A 27,616-nucleotide genomic window follows, 5' to 3' on the forward strand; every position below is an offset into this window, starting at 1 on the left:
AGCGATGAAACACGTGCTTGTGTTGGAAGTGACATGAAATCAGGCTGTAATGCAACACAATGTCATCAAATGTTCCATCCTGTGTGCCTGCTAGCATGCTCTTCCTGCGCTCCCGTCCGATAACAGCCTGATGCTCAAGCCATAAAAAGGGTGCGCACTGATAAAATTATTCGTAACGTTAAGAAAAACAAAATTCATCTTTAGGCAATGATGGAAAAAAGAATGATAATCACGATTATTTTTGAATGATATTGAAATCAGGATTATTTATTTATTTCAAAATTACTACCAAAATTGACTTTGAATATGACCTCAAAGAACAACCATAAAGTACATTTGCAACAAGTATAATAATAAGGATGTATTAAAATAATAGCAATAAAAAAAATACCTGCTGTTCTTACAGTGCACACTTTGGCCTACAGGGGCAGTGTGGTGCCATTTATGAATGGAGTAGGACACATTTACACAATACTAAAAAGAGCAGAGGAAGAAAATGGCAAACTTTATTATTATGACTAATTTTTCACAGATTAGGAAGAATATATTGTCCTGGGTATTGTTATATTACGTATATTTAATTATTATTACAATGTTTGTGTGTGAATATTCCTTATTTGAAGGTAAAACCTACCTGTAACATCTCATGCTTATTTTTGCGAGCCGGTCAATTTTTTATTGAATGCTAGCATTAAGCTGGCAATGTACCTAAAACAATTTCGTATTATATACGGCTGCGTGTTATTCATGGCATTTTGTGATAATCATGATGTACAATCTGTTTCACTCTCTACATTTGAGCTTATGTTAATATTGAAATGGAGAATATTCATTATTTGAAGGTATCGGTATATAACTGATGCTGACAGAATATTTTTAATAGTAGATAGCTGCTGTGTCCAAAAATACGCCTCATTTGGTTGCTGTGTCCAAAAATACGCCTCATTTGGTTGTTTAGAGTAGAAATATAACCCATTTCAATGAAGTTTCCCCTCACAGCTTTAACATATAATGAGGGCAACGTCTTTGGGTGCATACGTCGTATAGCACACGAGGTGACATGTGGCTAAAAGCATCCTGGATTGACAGTAATGACTCTGAAGGAAGTTGGCAGCAAAAACCTGTTGCCTGCTGTCACACCAGCACGCGGCCATCTCGCACGTTGCCTTTACACCAAAGATGACTGAAAGGGACGTCTTTCTCCGTGCACCGTTGTTAACCCTCTCCCTGTAAAAACACCTGGCGGCGTGACCGCGTGTCCGGCCTAGCAGTGAGTGATTACTTTAGTGCTTTGACATTTGCGGCGGCGGTAATGAGGCGCGTGCCTGTGACAGCCGTGTCACTGGCAGCAGCAGCCGCCGCCTGTGTCTCTCACTGGCGGCTCACTCCGCCATCGGGAAGGGAGGCTCGGTGTGGCCAAACACAGCCACACTCGCTTTCTCTGTCTCTCCCTCCATAATCACGGCTCACCTGTAGCGAGGCAGACAAGTCTGAGGGATCTGTGAATGTGTGTTTTAGTGCCCGGAAAGGACTGGCAGAGAGTGCCTGATTGTGGTTGTTTTTGAATGTGTTAGTTTGCTGTATACAGTGGATCGAAAAAGTCTCCACTCTCACGTTGACATGCTAGCTCATTTGTCATCGTGGATGCTACTTTGTCTGGCATCGTTCTTAGGCCTTCACTATATCCACTTAAATGCTGGACTATATCCCACCGCAGGACTTTTTCTCGCCACAACAACGAGGCACTCTAAACAGACCGTTGTAGCCACGACCCCAAAATCAGGGAAACTGCAATGGAGAAAAAATATTTCATGTTTGATGGTTTAACGTTTAATGAAATGTGTATCATGTAAAGAATTTAGCTAATGTCAGATTTGCTAACTTTTCTGACGCATGTTGGCAAAAATCAGCGCGTCACCTCTGTCATTAACGACATTTAGCGACCTTTAGCGATGTTTGGAGACGACGAGCAAATGTTTGGGAAAGGGCTGTTGAAAGACTGAGTGGCGAAGGGTGTGCGCACGTAGCGAATGCAGTTTTTTTTGTGAGGGTTCGTTCAAGGTCGCAACCCGATACAAAAAAACGTTTTTCTTGTCGGCATTAAAAACTGTTGACGATTATCTTGGCTATGGATGGCGACCTTGAACGAACCTTGACAGAAAAACAAAGTTCGCTACGTGCGCACATCCTCGCTAGCCGTCTCCACACAGGAAAAAAATATTGGCTTTAGTGACTATTTAGGACAGGATTGCGGAAATTAGCAGCTATTTGCCACTCCTTTTCCACTGTTTGGGAACCTTTGGGACCGTTAGCCAACTCTTAGAGTAGCAGGCAAATCTATGGACGCAACGCAATATTGGGGCCCAGTGGCAAAGGAGTGGAAAATAGTTGCTAATCTTCGCAATACTGTTCCAAATAGTCGCTAAAAGTCGACATCTGTCTTTTGCACTTTCCCAAATATTGGCGCGTTGTCTCTAAGCATCACTAGAGGTTGCTAGATGTTGCTAATGACAGAGGAGACCCCCTGATTTTCACCACATTTCAACACAATGACGATACTCAAGAAGGACTTTATCTAGCTCAGGAACTAACTACTTTTTAGTTGATGATAAATATTAATAGCCCTAACATTCAAAATGAATATTTATGAATATTTACAGTATACATAGTATTCTAATGATTGACACCTATTGACCAGCAAGACCTGGCAACCAAATGCTGAGGAGCGCTCGTGTTGCTTACTACAAGTTATTTTGATTCATTCATTTGTTCATTGATTCCGGATTTTCACGAACCGCTTCACAATGGTGTTCACAGGTGCAGAATTGGGCGAACAAAGATGTGAAATGAAACTTCTAGCCGTTATTTGTCCCACATTGTGTGCCGGTCGGTCCATGGGATGTCAAATGGGAATTACAAAGATACATCGAAAGGATTTCCAACCGACAAAGTCTACCAAAGTGTGTTCTGACCATTTTGATTAAGGTAAGTGTCATTGTAAGATGGTAAAAATGCTTTTACCATAATGCCATTGTGGTATATGTGAGCCGTTAGCCGTGACAAAATAGATTTGTGGTCAAGATGTTTGATTTTCAGATCTCTACAAATAACCACCTTAAGGTCTCTTATTCTCCTTTCCCAGCAGTCCAAAAGTTGAAATTGTTGTTAAAGTGTACGAAAATAAGTGATGAATCAACAATGTTGTTGTTTTTGTTTTAACATGCTAGCACTAGCAGCTAGCGCGTTTGAGATTCTTCACCTCAAATTCACAATTGATAAATGCACATTGCAACCAATAAAATCCGAAAGTACAGAAGATGCATGAATGTTTGTGTTTTGAGAGCCAAAATTGCATAAACGTATTTTTTTAATATATATAATCGTAGGTCCAGTAATCACTAATTATATTACATAGCTGTAATGTTACCTCGCTAGAGCTGCCATGTTTCGCCGCCATCTTGATGCAAAAAGGACAACTTTGCGAATGTAGTTTGCCCGGGTGCTGCTTGTGTCGGACCCGATGGGTCGACCGCAGCTTACCTTCCACACCTGAGGCCTGCAGGTGGTCGTCACTAACTGCTGTGATTTGGGCCCGTTGCTTGTCACTTTCTGCTTTGCTCTCCTAAGCTTTTACTAGCTTTAATTTTTTTTACTAGCTCCTCCCGCTAGTCGATCTTGTTAGCTGCTCCGGCTAATTCCGGCTCGCGCAGTCTTTCGGCGTCCCTCGCCGGGCTTCACAACGGCTGCCAAGTCGCCGTCGCTCGCCGAGATGCTCGTTTGCTCACGCAAAATAAGAATTGGTGGTGGACTACTGAGCCACCGTAGTAAGTGTGCGTGCTTCCCGCGTGCTTCTAATGTCATTCTTTGACCACTAGATGGTGCGAGGGACTACACACTGGGTCTTTAAGTTTTATTTTATTTTTTTGTTATTTTGTTTTTACCTTCATATCCCCCCATTTTTCGTGAAAAACAGTAATGAATTTGTATCAGAATTTTGTGTAGATTTTTTGGGTGTTAAAATTTTATTTATTTTTTACATTATTCCCCCCCCCCTTCTTTTTTTTTGTTATTTTGTTTTTAACCTTCATTTCCCCCCATTTTTCGTGGAAAACAGTAATGAATTTGTATCAGAATTTTGTGAAGATTTTTTTGGGTGTTTACATTTTTTAATTTTAAATTTACATTATCCCCCCCCCCCTATCCCCCCCCCCCCCACACACACACACTTTCTGGACATAGATTCCTTAACCTAGAGTGTAACACATTTTGCTGACGTCTGGCATCTTTTGGTGTAAATGTAAGCCAAAGAATAATCCACGCACATACTGGCTGAAATTTAGCTTTCTGATCTGATCTCACAAGTTTGTTGATATCTTGTCGTCACACCATCTTTTGGAATCAGACCTGTACAAAAACACCAAAAGCCTAACATAGAGCAATACGTAAACGCTCCAAAATCCAACGAGTTGGACCTGCGGGGCGTTTGACTTTAGAGGTTCTGCCGTCGTCCAAAAGTGAGTGGGCTTGCACACATCCAGCTCACAGAGTGCGCCAGGCCAGCCATTTGCATGCGCTCAACCAGCTTCATGCAAATGGCGCATCTAAATTAAGCATCGAAATCAAGTACAGCCTCGCCATGAAATGTATGCAAAATGAGGCCACTTGAATATTAGCCCCACGCATGAATTCTCATTTGAAAAAGCGGCAGAATGCTAACCGTTGTGTCTGTAACACTTTAATGGACACGCACTTGGAAGCTACACGTTAGCCTTGAAAACGACTACCTGTGTAATGTGCTGCATGTATGTTGTGTGGTGGTCTCTTGCTCTTACTTGTCTATGCTGGCGGCTGGAGAAACATTTTTCCTTTCTTCAGTGGTAAAAGGAGCATTTTTAAAAAGGTAGGCCACTATAATTAAAGCACATGCGTATTAAGGGCAAAAATGTATATGGGGTGAACAGCGTTAACCCTGACATTATGCTGAATGGCCCTTTAGACGCTCGGCGCGTCAGGAAAATGCGCTGTTAAATCTTGACATTTCATCAGGTCTCCAGTTAGTTAGTCATGGCAGAATTATACATTAATCAAATAAAAGAAACAAAATAAAAACTCAAAATGGCTTCTAATTATATGTCACACACGGACACAAATAATCGGGATGGACGGCGGTCTCCAAGTCTCTAAGACATCCACCTGTGGAGGTCGGCTTGCATTTCCTTACCTTCCTGCAGCCTCGCACTCAACTAAAAGCTTATCAGACTACATTGTTCAATTGATCAATCAATCAATCATTCCACACATAATTCAATTGTTCGATTTTCTGTAGCGCTTGTGGTTGGCCACCATCTCCCCCTCCCCACCTGTCGCCGTCACAGTGGGGAACGCACCGAGTGACGTTCTCCCCCAACCCCCCACCCCCCTCCCTGTGGAGTGTATGGGAGCCATGCGGGGGTCAGGCGAGGATGTTTAGCAGCGAGTGCGTTTGGCAGGTCTAAAAGCTCCGCTCGTCGATCAGACGAGGCCTGCCTCTGATCTCAAACCTGTAGAGTGTTGGAAGCCTAAAGAGACGCGTTTCAAACCCCCCACCAACCCTTTCTTTAAATGGTCCTTTCATATGCGTGAGTCAGATCAGCAGCACACATTTCAAAATCAAAACACTTTCCCGAGGCTGCCTAATTCCCTTGTCTTGGCAGCGCTGTATGAAATAACACTTAAATGTTTTTGGATGTGTGTGTGTGTGTGTGTGGTGCTTTTGTCACTTAGGTGAAGTTAGATTCAAAAAGTGTTATTAGAGTCAAACAGTAGGCAATACACAACATTGTACAGGTTATAGATCACAAGAATGTGTGTGGGGGGGAATATCATAAAAAGCTGGCGTTTGAACAGGGGTGTGTAGACTTTTTATATAGACTCTGTTTTAGTGGTTACTAACGCAACCCACCAAAACTCACTGGAAAGTTTGAAAAAAATTGCCCTCAACATCAGTTTAACCAATCAACAACAAAAAAATCAGTAGGCATGTCTATTATAACAGGACGCATGAAAAAGTCTCAGGGAACCATGTTTGTTATTGAATAGCCTCGAAATCCAGACTAACTCGACGACAGTCAACCGCCCTATCAGTCGCATTTCTGAGGCGGGGCAAACCTGGCCTAACAGACAGTGGACTGAACCAATGAGCGAAGAGCGGACGTGACGTTAGAAAAGCAACTCGTTGAAGTCTTTTATTTATTTATTTATTTATTGCGGAGACGGCGTAAAAATCCAACATGGTTACAAGCCGAAGAGAGACAGTAGTGAATGACGTCGTTGTTGAATGTCGTTGTTGCGGGAAAAGACAACGTCACGCAAATAGACACATTTGATGGGGCCGTCCTGTTTTCGTACGGAGCCGAATCGCTGTCTATGGCCGCCTGTCCAGACCCCCTTTCTTTTTGAAGAAAGTGGGCGTGGCTTGCCAGGCTAGTTATTGAACAGGAAGTCAGCCATTTTTCATATTTGATGATCATTTTGAGGATAGGCCATGAAAAAAGTATTGATACTTGCAGCTTTAATTATTATTATTATTATTATTATTATTATTATTATTATTATTATTATTATTATTATTATTATTAATATTATTATTATTGTTATTATTATTATTATGTTAACATGATTTGAATTTTTTAGGGAGTAAATATAAAAATAAACTCACCAACTGCACAAACATTGGGCATAGCATAATGTTTTCATAAACAAGTCAAAAAAAGAAATCCAAAAAATGGGTCTGTACAGAGGTTTAATTATTATTACTTATGAATTCATGCCAATTCTTACGGAAGGGTATTGCATTCACTTGAAGAAAATTTTTTGGGGGGGGGCTTTGTTTTTTTGTGTATTATTTATTTTCTCTTTTTCCGATTTTTTTCCCAGAAAAACTGGAGGAAAAATTACTCAGAAAAAAATGGAAAATTATTATTATTTTTAAACAGAAAAAAAAGGACCAGCTTCTGTTTTTCGGAGTAATTTTCTAAATTCTAGAATATTTTCCGGGATATTTTTTATGACAAAGAAAAAACCTTCAATATAAAAAAGATAAACTACAAAAAAAATACACACACAAAAAACAAAGCTCCTCCAAAAAAATTGTCACAAAAACAGGAGTTTTTTTTTTTTCAAGTGATTGCAATACGTTTCCGTAAATTCTAGTTGTTTGGAAGAATTTCTGAAAAGTAAAAAAAATAAAAAATAAAAATGATTTTGGTTGAATGGTTACGCTAGTTGAGGTTGTTCTGAAATCGAAAGAGTCCGCCTTAAAGCATGCTTCTGGATGTTCACTGAGACAAATAGGAACAGGTGGTCTTAAGAAATGTGTTAAGCAATGTGTGTATTTCAGCTTGGGAGAGTCAGCAGTACACTTGCTTATTCAGGGGGTGCGAAAAAAGACAATTTAGTGACAATTTAGAGAAGGGGAAAAATGCGCTCGGGCTTCCTGTCAGTCAAGGCGGCGGCGGTGGCATAAGGTCTACTTCCTGTTAACAAGACATGTTTACAGCATCAGCGTTGGCCTCCCGCCGTCTGCGTATTTGTGCATTTGTGCTCCCTGTCGCCCCTTGGGATGGATGGCGACGGGGTTCGGACATTGAGGCAAGGCCCTCTTTTGTCACCCAGTCAAAATGGCGTCTGAGTGACAGGATGCAGCGTTGTAACCATTAACTAGTTGAGTCGTGCCAGTGGTGGCTCACTCGCGGAAACCCTCCCTTCCATGATTTCAGGCTGGGGAAATATTAACCCCATCCCAGCTGGGGCTCTTCCTCTTATCGTCCCACGGATAAATGAAGAGCTGCCGATCCTTCCATCACCGGGCGCTCCTCCTTCCTCCTACTCATCCATCCGCTCGCCGTTTGTGTCTCTCTTGGCACCGCTGACGCTGGCGACTTGTAAAAAGGAGAAGAGAGATTGATATGATGAGTGCAAGATGCGCTGCTTCCTGCCCCTGGATGAGAAAAAAAGAATTCACGGACTCGTCGTTTTGCCGCTAACAGTTGAGATGATCATTACAAACCAAGATGTCAATCCGCCAATTTTTTTTGGGGACAATATGTTCTATGCAGACCCACTGGTCTAAATATGGTATTCTGGGAAATATTTTGTTAGTGGAGAATGAGTTAAGCGGCAAAATCCAGCCGTTTTTATCAATCTCAGGGGGCGGCCATTTTGCGACTTGGCAGTCGACTGAAGATGACATCAATGTTGCTCAGGTAACAACCAATCACAGCTCAGCTTCAGCAAACAGGTGAGCTGTGATTGGTGAACGCTGAACAACATTGATGTCATCTTCAGTCAATAGCAGAATGGCCGCCCCCTGAGATGGATAAAAATGGCTGGATTTTGCTTGTTTTCCACAAATGTAACATTAATCAGAATGTCATTTTCAGACTAATGAGGTTACATATAACGTATTATTGTCAAGAAATGTTTAAGGTTGAGGATGGAAAGCCTGCTACAATCAGTTGTTCATTTTTGCAGCTGGGGTCCATTCTAATGTTGGAAAATTCAAGGTGGCATACGCTATTGAAGGCAGCATGGTGCTGAAGTGGTTACCACATTCGACTTGGTGTCCTTCTACATTGCAAAAAATGCACGTTAGGTTCATTCAAGACTCAAAGTTGTCAAGTTGAGTGTGAATGGGTGTCTATATCAAGGTTGTTACTTGACTCATTGAGCCATTTTCAGCAGTAAAAAGTTAATATTTTGTCCAGTATTAATTCGATAACTTTATACATTATTTTTCATGTACAATGAATACAATCATGGCTCAGTTTGCTGAACAAACCCAGAAAACAGGTGAGCCGTGATTGGTCGTTACCTACTTCCTCAGTCCAGCTGAGGTCATCTTCAGTCGAAAGCAAGTGGATAAATTCGTTTTTTTAAATGTATTAATTGTACGTAAAAAATAATGAAGGCCTAACCCTAACCCTATGGCTAGAAAGTCAAGTGTGGAGACAGAATCTTACTGAAATACGTGAATGAGTTCAGTAAATGTGGCGATCAATCATCGTCAACAGCTTCTCAAAACTTCCACACATCCACCTGTTTTTGTATCTATCAGCTTATTCCTTGGCAATCGCACCATGTTTTTATGGTTCAACAAAAAAGTAATACTGTACAGTATATTACTGTATATGTGGAACCTCAAATCTCACTAAAGGGGCGCAGTTTTTCTATTTCAGCTCATCCGTCGATGTACAGTCAGTCACGTTCACAAGCACTACAGAAAACGGATGACTTTTTAATTGCATTCTCTCCCGCGATTGGTTGGTGGCCAGTACAGGGCGTACTCTGCCTCTAGCTCACCCACATTCCTAACGAAAGGATGGAAAACAGATGGATGCATGGGTACAGTATTTATCTGTTGCTTCCTTCATTAAATGTCCTGAGCAGCCCCCCCATGGCGTCCAGGTCCAAACGCACTGAAGAGCTTTCATGTGTCCTGGATGGTCCACTCCTCTGGTTTGGGCTCACGGTGGCCTCACATCAAACAGCTTCATTAATTCCGACAAGAGCGAGCAAGCGAATTACCCAGCGCATAAACAAGTCGCGGGAAAAAAAAATCAGCGCTTTGCTTTCTAATCAAACGCGCAAAGGCAGAATTAGCGTATTTCTTCAATTAAGTGCTAATTATCGCCAGGTGTGTCATCCACATGAATTACTAGAGTCAAACTGCAAATAGATTCCTTCTTTTCTTTTTCCCCATTAAAAAAAAACAGGCAGTGTGGCTAGACTGTTACTATGAGTGACAAAACCATGGGCTCTATTTTTGTAGACAAAACTGGCACATCTTCATTTTTGTACTGCCGCAAATCTAGTTTACCGTGTTTGGGAATTTGGTAGACAATGCTGTTCAGAAGGCGTTTTCTATTACACGCCACCAGTGCACCTGACAATTTGGTGACAGAAAGTAGACTGGACTTTAGACCAGGTGAAACAAGGTCTAAATTGGGGTGCAGGTGGTGTAAAGCAATTTTGGTGGATTCGATCGAGGCACAGGCAGAAAGATTCTGAACTCTGCACACAGATGTGACGGATGTATTTGAATCATAAAATCTTGTACAACTTTTTTGTACAAAACAACCCCAAAATGTGTTTGTTTGTTTTTTTGAAGGGGGGGGGGTATTCTTGACCCAGCAGTTTTAAGGGAAATGGTGTGCTTGCGTTGGTTTTATGCAGGTACTCTGGCTTCCCGGGAAGCAGTTGGGTAAAAATTTTGGGTAAAAAATAACCCACATTGAGTCAAAAAGAGACTGACCCAACTTTTTGGGTTATTTTTTTTTAAACCCAAACATTGGGTTATTATAAATAACCCACAAAACAACCCAAAACGCATGCCAGGTTCCAAAAATGTGCCACTGTAAAAACGGTTGGGTCACAAATGAACCCAATATTGGTAAAAAAAAAAAAAAAGGATCAACCCAACTTTATGGGTTATTTTGCAAAAGTTACAAATGCAAGACAGTATACTCTGTCTGTCCTTATTCTGCTGTGTGAGGCATGTTGCCAAGGAAACAACAAAATCAGCTTTAAAAAAACAAAAAGTTAAATAGGGGCAATGCATTGGGCAATAATGATCACGCCCAGTACAGCACATTATTTAAATATTAATGTGTGTATAAAGTTGTTTAAAAAAAAATTAATATCATGGAAAACTTTTTGTAGTTCAACTCAATAAGGGGAATTTTTACTTCATCGGTGCCTTGAGTGAAAGAAATAATGCCTGTGAGTGTTGTTATATTGTCTGTTTACTGTTGCTCCACCGTTAGTGTTCAATTATTTGTTGAGTGGATAAACGCCTAACTTACGATAAACAAAAATCCAAAACTCACAATATAATACACTGTAATGATGTTTTTTTTTATCAGCTTGTCTGAAATTCTCAACGATACATGGCTTCATCATCACACAAACTCTCATCTTCATGCCTATTAATAGATCACAGAAAGCCTGGAGGGTGCTACCACCAGGCTAATTTAACATGAGCTAATAGCCATGTGATGGGTCGGGTTCGAAGGTTAAGGCGACGCGCGAAGGCTGCGAGCGCCATCAAACATGGAAATGAATGCAACAGCTCCACGGCCTGTGTGTTGTCATACCTACAGTGAACAGTGGGGAAAAAATCACAAGGGCTGTACTTGATAAGACATACTTGTGTTACTATGGCAACATCCGTGGCTCAAGCTAAGAATGCAGAGAGAAATGTTGTCATGTTTGTATTTTTATTTTTTTTCTAAACGGGGGTTTTGCTCACAGGCGTGCATGGAGTTATTATACTACACTGACACATTAATGGCTACATTCAATGGTAATCTCAACAATAGCTTTTAAAGGCATATGCTGAGCAGCGTGCAATACAAAAGCTCTCCATCCATCCATCATCTGCTTTCTTTATAATACAACCTGAGCACATGATAAAAAATAAAATAAAAATGATTTCTTGCACTAATTATTACTATGATGATAATTAAAATAAAAAAAAAACACCATTTGCCCTGAGAGGCACTGGCATCCAACTAAACACATTTTTGCTTTTTGTTATTGCATTTTAATTTCACAAGTACATTAAAAAAAAAAAAAAAAAAAGACTCGGCCAACACAACATCTACTTCCAACTGTGCTGCCTGTGTGAAAATAAAAGCTGGCGCGTTCAGTCAGCAGCGCTTGGACCAAACTGAGAAGGAAAAAAATGCACACATGCAATTCTCTTCGCTGGGTTAAATAATAATAATACAATTCATCACTTGTAACACTGTCAAGTGCCGTAATGACACAAATGCTTTTGTAGGTTTTAGAAGGTTTGGAGTGTCAGCAGCACTTGGATTTGTTGGACACTGAATGAGGATTTTCAGCATTTTTTTGCCTAAATTGTGCCACATGTTATCCTCTTAATGAGAATACCGGAGATTACATTTTGTCTGTTTTCTCTTATTGTGAGGATTTTTGAGGATTTCAGTCATTTAAATATATTCATAGTGAACATATTTGGTTTAATGACTCCTTTCCAGCATCAGTGCAGAATCAAACGTCAAGTGTCATCTGCGTCCTTTTTGAATAGGAAATATGTGCTTGCAATTATTTTCAATCGGGTGCAAACTGCAGTATGTGTAATTTCAGTGATTCACATTTCAAATTTGGGGGTATGGCTGCTTGCGGTGATTAAAAGAAACATTTCTCCCACTGACTTTTTCCTTCTTGAGTCATGTGATCCTTGCATAATTCTAGTGCCCCCTGCTGTTAATAGCCATCACTGCTTTGCATCTTGACTTGGTGTTGCAATACTAAATTAAAGTAGTAAAATACCTGCAGATACAATCACGCACTCTTAAAGCTGCTAAGTCAAAAATAATCCAAATTTGGACTGACCCGTTACTTGATTCAACTTTCTGGGTTACAAAACAACCCCAAAAATTATTTATTTTATATATATTTTTAATTTTTTTATTTTTTTTATGATAAATTTTTTAACCAAAATTGAGAGTTTTTTGGGATCAGGGTGTGCCTGCGTGGGTTTTCTGCAGGTTATCTGGCTCCCCTACTCTAATAATGGTTGGGTCAAAAATAACCCAAATTAGGTCAAAAGGGTCTGACACAACTTTTTGTCTTATTCCGTTAACAAAAACAAAAAAAAACTACCCACAAAACAACCCTAAAAACATATGCCACTCTAAATGACAGATGGGCCCAAAAAATAACCCAATATGCGTCAAAAAGGTAGAAACTCAACTTTTTGGGGTTATTTTGTATATCTTGTGTTACTTTATGCAGTATATTATTTAGTATATATTTATTTATTTTTAATGAATAACCCACAAAACAACCCAATTTTGAGGTGGCTTTGGTGAGTTATTCATTTGGGGGGGTTCGTATGATTTTTGACTTTATTACTATATTTTGACTTTATTGTCATAAATGACATTTTTTCATGTAGCAACTTCATTGTATTTAAAAAAAATTTTTAGTTTTAATTTCATTTAGTTTAGTGTTCCATCTTTCATCTCATATATTTTTTTCTCTGAATATTTTTGACAGTTTTCCCCATATCACAACTTTGTCATAAATGTGTTTTTTCCCTTATAATGTTATGACTTGATTATGATTTAATTTGTGATATCAGGTTTATCACGTAAAAACTGGACGAGTTTATTACTTTTTAATACAGTAATATGGCAATTTTAGTAATATAACCAGTGTGTGTTTATTGTTAAATAATTTGGCCTACTATTTAATATATCTCACTGTTGGTCGTGGCACTGCCCTTGCCTTTACAATTGTGATTCTAATGTATGTAATGAGTAATGATTCTGAGTAAATATCAAAACCTTCCGCCATTATGGTGTATAAAATGCATCACATGGACAGTGTGCTGTATTGTAGTCTAGCACACAAGCACTAACACTAATATGTGCATGGAATCAAGTGGTTTGCACAAGTGCAGCGAAGCAAAGCACAGCATGTCTCAGTCTCCACCAATCTAAAGACAATGAAGGTTCACCACACTGTAATTAGCCAACAATGACTTTGCCAATCACCGCTCATAAATATGAATGAGGAGGGAGGGAAGGAGGGAAGGTGTTGAGTCTAAATTTGCTCCCTTTTTTTTCTTTTTTTTGGGACGTGGCCCTGCGTCACATTCATCCTATCAAAACCTCCTGAGGGAAAGAGTTTTTAAAGCTTTTGTGTGTCACTCTTGTGCTGTCACGACTGCATGAGTGCAGCTGGCGGAGGGCGGCGACGGAGTGCACGTTGATAGAGAAACTTTGGATTTATTTTATTTTTTTACTTTTTTAATTTCAAGATGGATAATGCTTTTTTAAAGGCTCGTTCCGTGTCAGCTGTTACTGTGAAATAATGGAAATGTATCGGAGAATATGCTTGGGTTTCAAGTAAACGATTCATTAGCATCCATCAAAAGACCTTTCAGTGTCGCCCAATTTTTTTGGGTACCCTAGCACAAATTGAATGGAAAAGGGTGATAAGTTAACATAATTCATATGATTAGAATATGCTATGGCACACTTGAATATGTAAGCACCATATATATATATATATATATATATATATATATATATATATATATATATATATATATATATGGAAATGCCACATTTACCTAAAATAATAATACCACAACAGCCAAAATGAGTCTGCTTGCTAATTTCCTCTAATAGTGGCCCTCGCGCTAATAAACGCCACGCTCTAATTAAGCCCCGGGGAATCATCCACTTTAATAGGCACCATATCTCAAATAGAATAAACAACAGGTGGTAATAATTATCACACTATGCACTGCAACATGCAACTGCCTGCACAGCAGACGTGGCATCTGTAAAAAAAATGAAGTTGGGGTTACCATTTCAGCGTTAATCAATAGGGGAGAATTTATTTATTTATTTATTTAATTTACCACATTTTCTCCAATTAAGTCTTTTTCCCAACAGGAGAAAAAAGGGTAGTAAGTGTAATCACTTCAATTGATGGATGCTATTGAGATTTCACTGCCAACTCTGAGCCCATTTAAACTGTGTTGCTCACCAAAACAGCAGCACTTTTGTAAACATGTTAACAGTCAACAGTCTCTCAGATGACGAAACCGCAAGTTTCTTGCTGAGTATTAAAGATGATCTTAAGTTATGCGGGGATGCCATCTTAGTGTTCTAGCTGACTGATGTGTGATTACTCCACAATGTTGTGTGCCCGTGCATCGATTCCTGATGTCTCATTTTTTCTTGCGCATCTTTTTATTCCATCTTATATTCTATACAGTACATTACATTGTTTATTATTGTACAAATGTCCTTCTCCCATTTCCAAAAGATTAATTCACGCCATTTTTCGCAGGAAAAAAAGAGTATCATTATTATATTGTAATATTCCAAATATTCATTCAAGAAAAGGCTTTCTACCTAATACAGGTTCTACCAATGAAACAGTGATTCTCAAAGTGTGGCTCCCTCTAGTGGCATACGAAAGAATCACTGAATTATTTTTTCAAACTGCGCATCATGTTGTAATGCTTACACATTTTTCTTTTCTTTTTTTTAAATGTATATAATGTTCAAGTTCAATGTATTTGCATTATATCGTCAATAACAATTTTTTTATTATTTATGTATAATCTTCTTTACTTAACTTTTATGTGCAATAAATTTTGATTGAATCATTATTCAAGTAGTTTTTTTTATTTTCCTTATTTAAGCAGAGTAACTTATTATTGCTATTGTTTTCATCACTTGTCATCCTGCCACCCGTCGGTTTTAAAGAACACTTTTTTTCTAACCTGGAATATTAGGTGGTGGGTTCTGGCGAAAGGAAAAGGAGCGAGGGGGAATGTTGACATTTTGGCATGAATAATTTCACAGTCGTGGTGGTGTGATGAATTAGGGCCCGTTTGACACCTTAATGCTCCATACAGCTGCTCGCAATTATTTGGACTCGAGAAAGGTGGAAATGAATTGATTAAAAACGCTAGAAAAGTGAGAGGGTGGGGGGGGGGGGGTGTTAGACACCGCAAGTGCGTTTGAATATTAACAGTAAGTGAAGTGTAACAAAAACATGCTGCTATGTAGCCATCTATCATCCATCGGCAGTTGTCTGTTGGTCTGTCCATCCAGCCATCTGTCCTTGCGTCCAATCTATCTATCTATCTATCTATCTATCTATCTATCTATCTATCTATCTATCTATCTATCTATCTATCTATCTATCTATCTATCTATCTATCTATCTATCTATCTATCTATCTATCTATCTATTTATCTATCTATCTATCTATCTATCTATCTATCTATCTATCTATCTATCTATCTATCTATCTATCTATCTATCTATCTATCTATCTATCTATCTCTCTTTTTGAGTTTGTGGCTGAGACGACAACCTGTTCGAGGTGATGTAACGTGCCGCCATTCTTTGTCACTCTTTTCAAACGGCGCTGTCGCCCTCTGCTGGCCACCTTTATACAGTCTGAGTAGGACATGTCCGGTACCGTACAGTACTTCTCTTTTGGATTCATCGCTTACTGAGTGCGTGGCGCTGAACATAAATTGTGAGAATTTGCTGAGCAAAGAGACTAGTGGACTTGTGGCCTTGAAGGAAATCGTCTTCTTCCATTTGCATGAATTATTCATTCTCCTTAAATGGTGTGTTTGGCTTTCAGCAGCCTCGTTAACCGGATTACTAGTTAATATTGAACTGTCTAATGGAACTCAGTATGTGAATTCTAGCTTTACAATGATAGGAATGCTATGTTAATAACAGATAGATTTTGTACAGTATAGCAGAAACATACAATGACATTGCTAGCCTGTTTTAGTGACTGATTTGAGGTCTGAGTCTTTCACTACGCCAAGATTTTGAACTTGAACTTTGGTTTCTAAAAACAGTGACTCGAGGTGTTTTCTAACAGCAGTGCTCTTCTTTTTTTTTTTGCTCCAATACGGTTGTGTCATCTGCATAACCACGCTGTAACATTTGACCCAAAGGTAACATAAACAGACTGAACAGAAGGGATTCTAGGACTGACCCTTGAGGGACGCCACTTGTCATGGCCATTCGATCAGATTCAAAGTGGTCACAAAGTAACTCCTTTCCTTCAAGTAGAACCTGAACCATTTTAGTACTGTCACATTTAATCCCACCCAAGTTCCCAGCCTGTTCAATATGATCAGTTGTCTCAAATGCTGTAGGTTCAATAAGACGAGCGCCGATACCTTCCCTGCAGCGTTCAATCTTATTGATCAGAATCTATTATATTAGAAGACATGAGAGCAGTTGGTGTTAGTTAGGAGGATGCAATGGCGGCCATGTTGGCAGGGACGACGTCCCCTTCAAAGGAAATGAAAAGCATTAGCTTAGCGTAGCCATAGGCACACATCTCAAGAGGGGCATCGTATCTATTCATATATTCGGCAAAGAACAGCAAAAATCATGTTCTGGTTTAGGCAGCCATGCTAAATCTGGAACAACATAGGAATAGAAATGATGCAACTTTAAAGAAAATGGTTATTTGTGTTATAATTTTTGAAAGTTCAGATATGCCATGTGGAGCCATCAGACAATTACAGACGGTAACATCATCAAACAGAATCTCTGCCATCTCAGTAACAAACCGACTGTACGGACCAGAATAATAATCGTCCTTGGCACACCCTGGACTTGTGAGACGTTGGATTTGAGTCACCCTCGAACCGCGGTAATTCGATGTATTCATGGAGTCATTCTTTGATTTAAAAAGTTGAATGCCATTTTCATTTATGTTAATAGGGAATGGCGTGATGAATATAATAGCTTGGATTTGTGGACCCCTGTGGGTCCACAGACCCTAATTTGAGAACCCCTGTGTGCATCTCGCTTTACACACTTTCAGAGGATGGGAGGGGGGTATTATTTTTCTTTTTATTTTGTCCCCTCTTCAGGCTTACTTACTCTCTCTCTCTCCCCCTCCCTCTCTCTCTCTCCCTCTCTCTCTCTGTGCTGCAGCCTTGTGACGTCAAGGAAGGCTGGAGAGCTTCCTCCTTGCTCCGTAGCGGCAAAAAGGGAGGGAAAATGAGCACGAGAAGATTGACATTGCGAGGTGAGTCTTTTCATTCTTTCAAATCAAAAGAAAATGCTCAACGCGCGAGTGCGCGCGCCGTCAATCCAATCGCGACATGGGCGCTTCCCGTGCGGCTAATTGACGTCCCCAGATTAGCGGCTGGAAGCTAAAAGGAGGAGGAGAGATGGAGGGGAGGGTGTTTAACTAAGCATGGCTCTTTTCTGCAGCTGCACCCATGTCCGCGCACCTTAGCAGGGCCCTCGACCGTTTACGCTACAAGAATGTCATGTGCTGCTCGTTCGGGCTGGTCCACGCCCACAAGATGTTATGCAGCCTGCGTCTACCTGCCTGCCTGCCTGCCTGCCAGGCTGGCTGCCATGTGTGGTGCTGATCAATGGGGCAGCCTGTGCTTGGCCTGCATGGAAGGCTAGTACGCACACACGTACAGTAATATCTGCTGGGGTTTGCACGTGTTTTTCCTGCGCGCCCGCTGAATTACGCACAGTTCTGTTGCAAAAAGGGTGGCAAAGCGGAAGTTTCTAGCAATTTTCCACCAGGAGCCAAGTTAGGGGTTAAAAAAAAATAATAATACTGTAAATAGGAAGTTCCCATGGGAATTAGTAAGAGTTTATTGGGAAGGTATGCATAAAATGCAGTTGTTTTAGCCGATTATGACGAAATATAAACATGTAAAATCCATTTTTAGAGCCAACCCCAATTCCTGTTCACCCATATTATTCCCTTAAAATCTCATCGAAAGCTTTCGTCTGTGAAATTATTTGTCATCTCATAACCCCGTCGACACTTCAAAAATGTAACTCCTGACTCTGAGGCGGCAAGAGTTGGGCAAACTCGTGTGACTACGAGGCGTGACAAATTGGGCCGGCGCTCTCATGTGCATGCTGTGCTGCTGCTGTTGTAGAAAAGGGAGAAACAACAAAACAGATGCTGTCAGCACACCGAGATGGGATGTAACGTACTCACTCCAGTTTGGTTGTGTGAACACATTTGTGTGTTCACTTATCTGCAGTGCAGCGTTGTAGCTCGAAGAGGCACAGTGTGACAGGTGTTGTGGAAATTAGGGCCCGACCGATGTGGATTGTTTGAGGCCGATTCCAAATTTTGGCAGAAAATTTTCCAATAACCGATTAATCGGCCGATTATTTAAAGTAACTTATTTTTTAGTCTCATGATACAACAACAATTAATTAGGGCCCGACCGATATGCATTTTTTGAGACCGATTTTAGGCAGAAAAAAACCCAGATTGCTGATTAATTTGAAGTTTATTAAAAAATACACATTTAATTCCTCATGGTGTACACACTTAAAGTGAGTACAGAAGAACATTGCAATTGAATTATATTAGAATAACTCATTTTTCACACATTGGGAATAATTTGTGCCTTTGCGTTATCTCGCCTGTGGGTATGTGTTCCCACAGCATTTGCGTGTGAATATTTGTTATTTGAAGGAAAAACACTCCCGAAGTCGATGCTAACTTCCTGTTAGCATTTGAATGGGATCCTCCCTTCTCTTTTAGCATTAGCGCTAGGCTAGCGATGTTTTTCTATTTAAATATACAGTGGATGTAATTCTTAACGTTATGTGTTTAGTTTAACAGTTAACTCCAACTGGGATGTCAATAAACAGCTTAAAAGACACTTAGGGACAACAGAATAACATATGCTACACACTTGCTAGTTGCTCGTCGTAAAGGGGAAAATAATCGGCCATTGGTCGATTGTTTTGGCTGATGTTTGAAGGGCAATCATCGGCCGATTAGAATCGACGGCCGATTAATCGGTCGGGCCCTACAATTAATGAATCAATTAGTGGCAGAACATTTGAATGTTTTACAAAACTTTGTGCTTTAGCATATTTATTTAACTTTACAACGGAATTTTGCAAAATGGGAAAATGTGCAAAAAAGCCACCAAATGATGAATTTAGCTTTAGATTTTAATCACAAATGGATCCAGGGCATCATGCGAAGTAATGACTCAGCAAAACTCCGGCCAGCCGATATAATGGGCCAGCTGATTAATTGGTCGGACCCTATAGTGAAAATTACTATGGAAATGAATTAATTAAATCACAATAATGATGAATGAATTCAGTCTTTTGTGTAGTCTATACCTTTGATTTCCCATGTGTTTCTGTAAATAGTGGCCTGCAGCTGTTTATTTACTCAACTGCTATGTGCTATTACGGACGTAACACGCCGCTCGCCCAAAGTCAGCTGGGATAGGCTGCAGCAAGCCTAATGAGGACGAGCGCTGTAGAAAATGGATGCATGAATGGAGCCTACGCGTGAGAAGCAACATTGTGAAGGTGTTTTCATGTCGGCAGTCAGGGAATTGCAAGAGTTTGTTTACTGTTGCATTGATCCATGGAGTATAATATTCCGTCCGTCCACCTGACTCCCAATCATTTACTTTTTGACTGACAGCAGATGTTTGTCCATGTGACTGGAGTAGAATCTGTACTCTAAATATCCTGCAGGTGTTTAATTTGAGTAGATTTGGAGTATTGTTATTACTGTCGATGGTTAGCGTTAGCATGTCAATGGGGATTTCCATTATATGTTAGCGTTAAGCTAGTAGAGGCTATTCAGGTCATCTTTGGTTGTTGTAAACAAACAACACACATTTCTTTTAGTTTCATGTTTACTGTGACAGTAAATTCTAAACGGGGAGTGGCATTAAACAGCTTGAAGCCTCTTTTTTGAGGATTTGATCACCATTTTGCCGGATCACTGTACATTTGACAGACACCGTGCCCCAATTAGTGGCTAAGTGCATCATCTGCCTTGGATAAATAAATTCCTCCCTCAAAAAACGGTCCCCATTTTCCCATGAACTCATTTACTGCCATTGACGGCTATAGACGTCAAAAATTCATTTGAACTATTTCTATTAGTTTCACATTTTTTTCCACTTTTGTTAACAAGAGTATAAAAACCTAGAAAAAAATGTATTGTACATTTAGAACAGATATAAAATTTGTGATTAATCTTGAGTTTAAATAATTAAGTAATTAAACAAAAAAGAAAATATAAAAAAAATTAGAGGCGTCAGACAATTACATTTTTTATTGTAATTAATCGCATGACTTAAATGTGACTAATCACATTTCATATCTGTTCTAAATGTACGATTAAAAAAATTCTAGGTTTTCATACTCTTGTTAACAAAAGTGGAGAACAAAATGTGAAACTAATAGAAATAGTTCAAATTAATTTTTGACGTCTATAGCCGTCAATGGCAGTGAATGAGTTAAAAAAATATATATATATATTTTCCTGACAGTGTAAACTTTATATTCCATACTCACAGGTAATCAATTGCACCCTCCTTGCTGTGATGTGCTAGTTGAGTGTGTGTGTGTGTGTGGTATGGGAGAATCCATTAAGTGGTGTGTGTGTGTGTGTGTGTGTGTGACATTAAGATGAAGAGTCCATCATCTTTACAGCTTGACAGAGAAGGACCGTGACCCAGATACACAATAGATATATTTATGTAAACACAACAATATTTAGCGAAATTGATGGTATGCCAGGATGGAGTTGTTTTATAGGCAAAATACGTCATACTGATTCTTCCCCTGTCATAATAATCAAAGTTTAATTGTAATGTATATTTATCGATTCTCTCCCAACAACAAAGACCGCGTGTGAGTTTATGCGCATGTTGCCTCATAGCAGTTGTAATATTGTTGGGGCTGCAATGTGCAATGTTGTTCATTCAAGCATCCCATATAAAAGACGTGGCTCATGATTCTGGCCTTTGGGCGCGTCAACTTTTCGCACAGTCCAAAAGTGTCCGTGCGAAGAAAAATACTGACGCTAATATGGAAATGTCACTTATGCAACGTATTAAATAGCCTTCCATTTTGTGAAGCAGGAGGGGGAAAAAATGACCTACAACTGGCATGTTGTTTTTTCTTACTGGATGCCTCCATAGTGTTCCATAGCCATATATGGGTCATTCGACCCAATTGGTGCCGTCATCAGAAAAATATTTTCCTCAAAATTATTTATGTGCAGTGGGAATAGGGACTGGACTGGCGTGAATAGTGAAAAGCTGTGCATAATTGATGCCCATTATAAACGGAAAAAAAAAAGAATAATTTTTTTTTTTTTACCCCCAATAGCATTTATTCCATGAGACGGGAGTTAACGCCCACTCAAAAAAACAGCCCCCAAAGATTATTATTATTTTTAAAAAATCTGCAAATAGGTGAATCTGCAGGTGCAGAACTGTGAGTACACGGGGGACGACTGCACATTTGATCATATATAAGTTTTTTTTTTTTTTTTTTTTTTTTGCACTGTCATAATATATTTTGACACAGACCTTAACAAACCTGACATCACGTGTTCTTTTAATATATTATTATTATTATTATTATTATTATATTATTCACTCCCGGCCATTTTCACTGAAGCAACCCCCTTCGCTCCAGGCTGTTTTACTGGATTTTTTTCCCCCAGCTTTTCACCATTCACACACAATTTCTTCAGAAATGTCATCATATAGTTTAATATATTGAAACTATATTTTCATAAAGTACAATAGTATAGAGTACAGTATCTGTGAGCTCCCCCTGTTACGTATGCCTTGTTGATGTCTGCATGCGAGGGTATAATTGTTTAGTTGGACCCTTGTCTGGATCAATAGTAGACAGTGGCGGGTGGGGTGTGTGTGTGTGTGTGTTGGTTGTTATGAGTGTGTCCGTCAGTTTTCATTGGAGGAAGTCATTCAGTCTCACTGCCCCATCCTCTCACTGACCTCGCTGCCAATAACGATTCAGTCGAGCCGGAGTAAATGCTACTTTAGCATTCTTGTTGTGTTGCAGAAAAGTGACACTGTTCCGCTGAGTCCTGGCGGTCTCGGTAGCGCGTTGTCAAACTGTTTCTGACCGTCAAAACAAATCAAGAAGAGGAAGAAAGCGTTCAGGAAAGACTCCTGCTTGTGGCGTAAGAATGCTTAAGTTAAAAGCAAAGCTGTCAGCCAAGCAATGGCTTCTCTTAAACTCGTGTGACTTCATCGATGGCAAAAATTCTTAACAAATGGAAATAGTAGACTGTTGCAGAGCAATGCCCCGAGCGAGGTCATGAAAGCTGATTTACTCAAACTGGTTGTATGGCAGATCAATAAAATTCAAGAGCCAGTTCCATTTTACAAACATCTTTGGGTGTGTTTACATTTAAGTAGGCAATTATGTGTTTATCGGTTTAGTCTCGGAGTGTTGCTTAAGCTGGCCATACGCTGTATGATTTTATGAGGGGACGTTATGATAAATTGTCGTTTTAATTGTGTCTGCTGTATAAAATTACAAAGGTACCTTGTCCTACGAGCTTTTCAAGTTAAAAGCCGTTGTTTGGTAAATTTGTTTAGCTATATGTTGCAAACAAAAATTTGACTTGAGTCTAGTGAGGGTTTTTCAAACTTTGATGTCTTCCCGTCATAGTGGCGTGCCATCTGCAGTTTGGCAGATAATGAGCAGGTCTTAAAAGAAAAAGGTCAAAGGTTATAGTAAAAGTCAGCGTGGAACAAAGGGCAATATACAGTGGGACCTCAGTCTACAAATTGCAGCCAATTGCGGAACTAACAAACTTTGAAAGGTACTGTACGGACTACGATGTATCATTTTGAATAGTAATGTGATTGTATTTCACCAAACCACATAACTTTCTCTTCCGAAAGTATGCTAGCTTTATGCTATGCTTCACAAGAAGCCCTGTCCAATAGGCAAATAATACATTGGTGTCAGGAAACTTTTATGTTGGAATGAGGAATCTTGACTGAGAGACAAGAGTTGTATGTCGTGTAGGAGCTAACTTTAGCCTTGGTTGTTAGCGAAAACGACCTCAGTTGAAATCAAATGATATCAAGCTGTTTGTAGTATATTTTCATTCAACTAAACCACATACGTCCAATAGGCAAATAATACATTGATGTCAAGAAACTTTTATGTTGAATGAGGAATCTTGACTGAGAGACAAGAGTTGTATGTCGTGTAGGAGCTAACTTTAGCCTTAGCGAAAACAACCTCAGTTGAAATCAAATGTTTGTAGTATATTTACATTCAACTAAACCACATAAGTTTAAGCTATTAATGCAGGAAATTATATGTAAACATATTTAAGGGTTAAATAAACCAGCACTGTACTAGAAAATTCCTCTTGTCAACCTTTATTTGTGGTGCTTTACAATATTCCTGTGCCAAAAAGGATGCGAGAAAGCGGAGTAACAAGCTGTGTGTGTGTAATCAAATTCATCACACGTGCTTTTGCTGTGCCCTTGGCTGTCAGTTGAGGAGCCTCAGGTAGTGAACTTGTCTTGTCACGGGAGTCCCGTTGCGTTCAGCGGGGCTAAAACACTTTGACATGCTCACGCAGGAGCCCACAGGCCTCGCGGAGATCTTAGCTAACCTCCTGTGTAGCTTTTACTGTATGTCTCTTTTACTTGAGAGCGGCACCATGTCAAAGGCTTGTGCTGTCAAAATACTAGGAAGCAGATATCAAGTGTTACTGTTTACTCGCATGCAGTTCCATGTCAGCCTGGACTGTGAATATACGGGCGGGAGCGCAGTGAAAATATTTCTTTATAAGTGTGGGCTGATGCTCGTGTCACACCTCTTACAACACAAGTATTGGCACCTTTTATTTTGTGCACGGTAGCACACTTCTTGTTTGAGCGTGATGTTGCAATATCGCTTGGGTAAGAAAGAAAGGAAGGTTTGCAAAGGGCAGGCATGACTCGCTCCCCCTTTTTCACACAGTCAAGGAAAACAAATGTGCACCAGACAAATGAATAAACTATTGCTCTTGCTGACTTTAAGTGAGGTCCACAATTAACAATTTGTAACTTAAACTTTAACTTCGATAGGGACCAAACCTGGCTGACTGAACAGCGGTGAGGCTCTGCAGCATATCTTAAAAAGTTAATAAAGGTTTTCCCAAATTTCAATATAACACAAATGTTAATATTTCACTTATCTTTGTTTTATGTTAAAAAACAAGCAAAGTGTGCAGTAAGTTCCCAGCTTTTTGTGTCTGATGCCGCGCCAAAATAACTTGAAATTGTACTCTTATCGGCCGTCAGAATTGTAAAAAAAAAAAAAAAGGCTGAGGCCGATATGTTTAAAAAAAACCCTAATAATCGACCGGGACGATAATCGATCTAGCTCTACTTTCCTATTTAGACAGGGCTTTGTTGGGAATCTTGTGGTGTTTTAGGGCATTTCAGAAAGAGCACAAAACCTGCAAATATGTACTAAATACAGCATCGTCTATCTGTCGTAGTACCAAGACTGACCTGTGAGAGTCAGAAGCATCACACGACAGACCATGACCACCTGAAAATGCGAAGAAGAAGAAAGCGTAGTAGAAAAAGATGCTAACTGGTATAGCAGCTTCTGTAGTTTATTTATAGACTACATTGTTATCGCAAACTATTCTTGTTTTCATTTTTACAAACTTCAGCAACAGCACAAGCGCCAGCAAGCTTATCAATTGGCTATTGTTTTGTTTCTCGTCATAATAATGGCATCCTTGACTCGGCCCAACTTCGAGTTGACCAAACACTTAAAGAAATATTGAACAGGTTTAGTCTACCTCTACCATTTTCTGACAAAAAAAAATCATTATTAAGTGTCATTTTTCAAAGCCATCTGATAATCTGGCCTTCGCTGATTGATTCAATTCTTCCTCATTCAGTACCTTTCCCACTTTACTTTCACTGGTAATTACCTGCACATCTAATTAGATCCAATACAAGAGCTGTGCAGCAATTAGCTCTTTATAAAGATAATAATGTTCAGTTTTGAGGTGTTAATTTAACAACGCGCTTATTTCTGTGCTGGTAATTTGCAACGGTGTTGTGCTGAGAATGTTTACCAGCCAGGAAATAGCCTTTTAAAAAGCAGCTTTAGTTGACAATAAGACGCGCAAGGCTACTTGTCTCCATTAGAGTGGCGCAGTATATTTGACTGCCCGTCACGGTAGAATGCCTCCAACAAAATTACACTACAAAGTGGAACACAACACATTTTGTGACGCTGGTTGACTTTCAACTTGTTCTGAATTAAAATAATCCTACTAAGGAATCTTTTTGGAATCGATTAGCCTATCGATTATTGCATCAATTACTCAAGTAATATATATCCCCTGTAGCTGGGGTGGGAGATTGCTGTTTTTTGATCATTTGAAAGGCTTTATGTTCCTATCATTTCCTGACATGGAGTTTGAAGGTTGATGACTGACATGTTGAAAGCAGGGACCCCCCCCCCCCTCCTTTTATTTTGTACGAGACATCTCGCAATCCCGCGGCGAGAGCTGAATCTTCCCCTGCAGGAGACTCCTCTCAAGCGTTCAAGCCAGGAACGCTTCCGTGCTTTTGCTGTTTATTTGTGCCTGACGAAGGTGACACTTGCTGGCACACACCGACTGCCTTTGGAAAAGGAGACTCAAGGCCATGGCTGACTGAGAAAAGAAAGAAAAGCAGCTTAGGTTTTCAGAGCTGTTTGTTTATAAGTTAGTTAGTTATGGAGCTTCAATGTTGAGGTGTGGACCGACTGGATAAATGCAGTGTATTAGAATGGCTCCTTAATATCAGATGGGTCAAAATTAAGATTGTTTGTGTTCTACTTGTCTTGTTTTGGTAGAAAACAGTCTATAAGTTACAAGCAACAATAAACCCGCTTTTTCGTGACAAATCCTGGAAATAATCATCAAATGTTGACGCCATGCCCCGTCCGACATGTAATGATGTTAGCAAAAAAGCTTCCTATTTGAGTCACACAACTGTCGGCAACTAATGAAAGGTTGACTGGGACGATCACCAAAAAGCCTCTCAAAATATCCACACTATCTGGAATTCGATCTTGATGGCATCTTTAAACCAAAATGGCCGTCGTCCTGTTCAATGCAGGGCTTGTTTTTTTTTGTTTTTTTCAGCATCCTGTTATGATAGACATGCCCACCCAATTTCAACTCGGTGAATTTGGTGTCAGGTGTTTTTTCCCCCTAACCTTTCTAAAATCTTGATTCATAAAAAAAAAAGAAAAATAATAAAGTTAAAAAAAAATAATTGGGGGGGGGGGGTTCACCCATTCATATTTTTTTTTTTTATTCCCCTCCAATAATTCTTTAAACTTTTTTTTGTTGTCGTTGTTTTTTTTGCCGTGTGTGTTAGTTTTTTCCCCTGGGTGCCAACCTCCAATTTTATGTAAAAAAAAGAAACACTTATTGGAAGTTTATCAGTGTTTTCTGAAGAATTTATTGTATTTACAAAAAAAGAATAACCCCCCCCCCCCCTCCCCAATTTTCCCACTGCAGTTCAATTATACCTGGATTTTTTGCTATTCATGGGCCTGCACATAATTTGTCCATATTTAAAATGTCATTTTTGTCAAATATCCGATTAGAAAGCGTGTGTTCTACTATGTGGCCCCCCACTGGTGCTGCTGAAAAATCCATCATTTAACTTGCCCATCCTGAAAAAATAAACAAATAGTTTACTGCCATCCGTCTGTCTAGGATATGTTAATTTCCTGTCTTTGAACTTTTTTCATGAATGGTGCTCCACAAGGCGATTAAGAATAATCAGCAATTCCAAGAGGGCCTTTTGCACAGCCTGGAGCCCAGGACCGAATAAACAAGTATAAAATGAAATATATAAAGAATCATCACTTATAGGATGTCTAGGTGTAACATGTGACTTTCCATTTTCCTGCCTCACTGAATGCCTGATTGGATATTGTCGTGAAGCAGACGGGGATGCCAACTGCCTGCAGAAATGAAATGGTTGCCATCCTTGTGGAAAAACTCTTTTATGAGTGAGCACAGCTTGCCCATACGCTCCTTTTTATATCATTATTTTCTGCAGCCTCACCAGACTTTGAAAGCGATCAGAGTGGCTTCTGGGTACGCGGTGAGAAGATCTCACAACTGTAACATATGGTGGCCCTTTCATCTTTAACGTTTGTATTATGCTCATTTGAAAACATGACAATTGTTTCTCTAATGGTCCATTATGGA

General features: G+C 39.6%; 1 protein-coding gene across 1 annotated transcript in view; it reads left to right on the forward strand.

The window, feature by feature from the left end:
• The first annotated feature begins 2,950 nt into the window (after positions 1–2,950).
• The window catches only part of fbxo41 (F-box protein 41), a 55,009-nt gene continuing 30,343 nt past the window's right edge, over positions 2,951–27,616 (forward strand). Inside the window, exons 1-2 of the mRNA XM_086083182.1 lie at positions 2,951–2,985; positions 17,515–17,608. The gene's annotated coding sequence lies outside the window, so the exon portion shown is untranslated. The remainder of the gene's footprint in view (positions 2,986–17,514; positions 17,609–27,616) is intronic.

The sequence above is a fragment of the Leptonotus elevatus genome, chromosome 8 (assembly GCF_054856555.1).
Source record: "Leptonotus elevatus isolate MCC_2025b chromosome 8, RoL_Lele_1.0, whole genome shotgun sequence".
NCBI classification, from domain to species: Eukaryota; Metazoa; Chordata; class Actinopteri; order Syngnathiformes; family Syngnathidae; genus Leptonotus; species Leptonotus elevatus.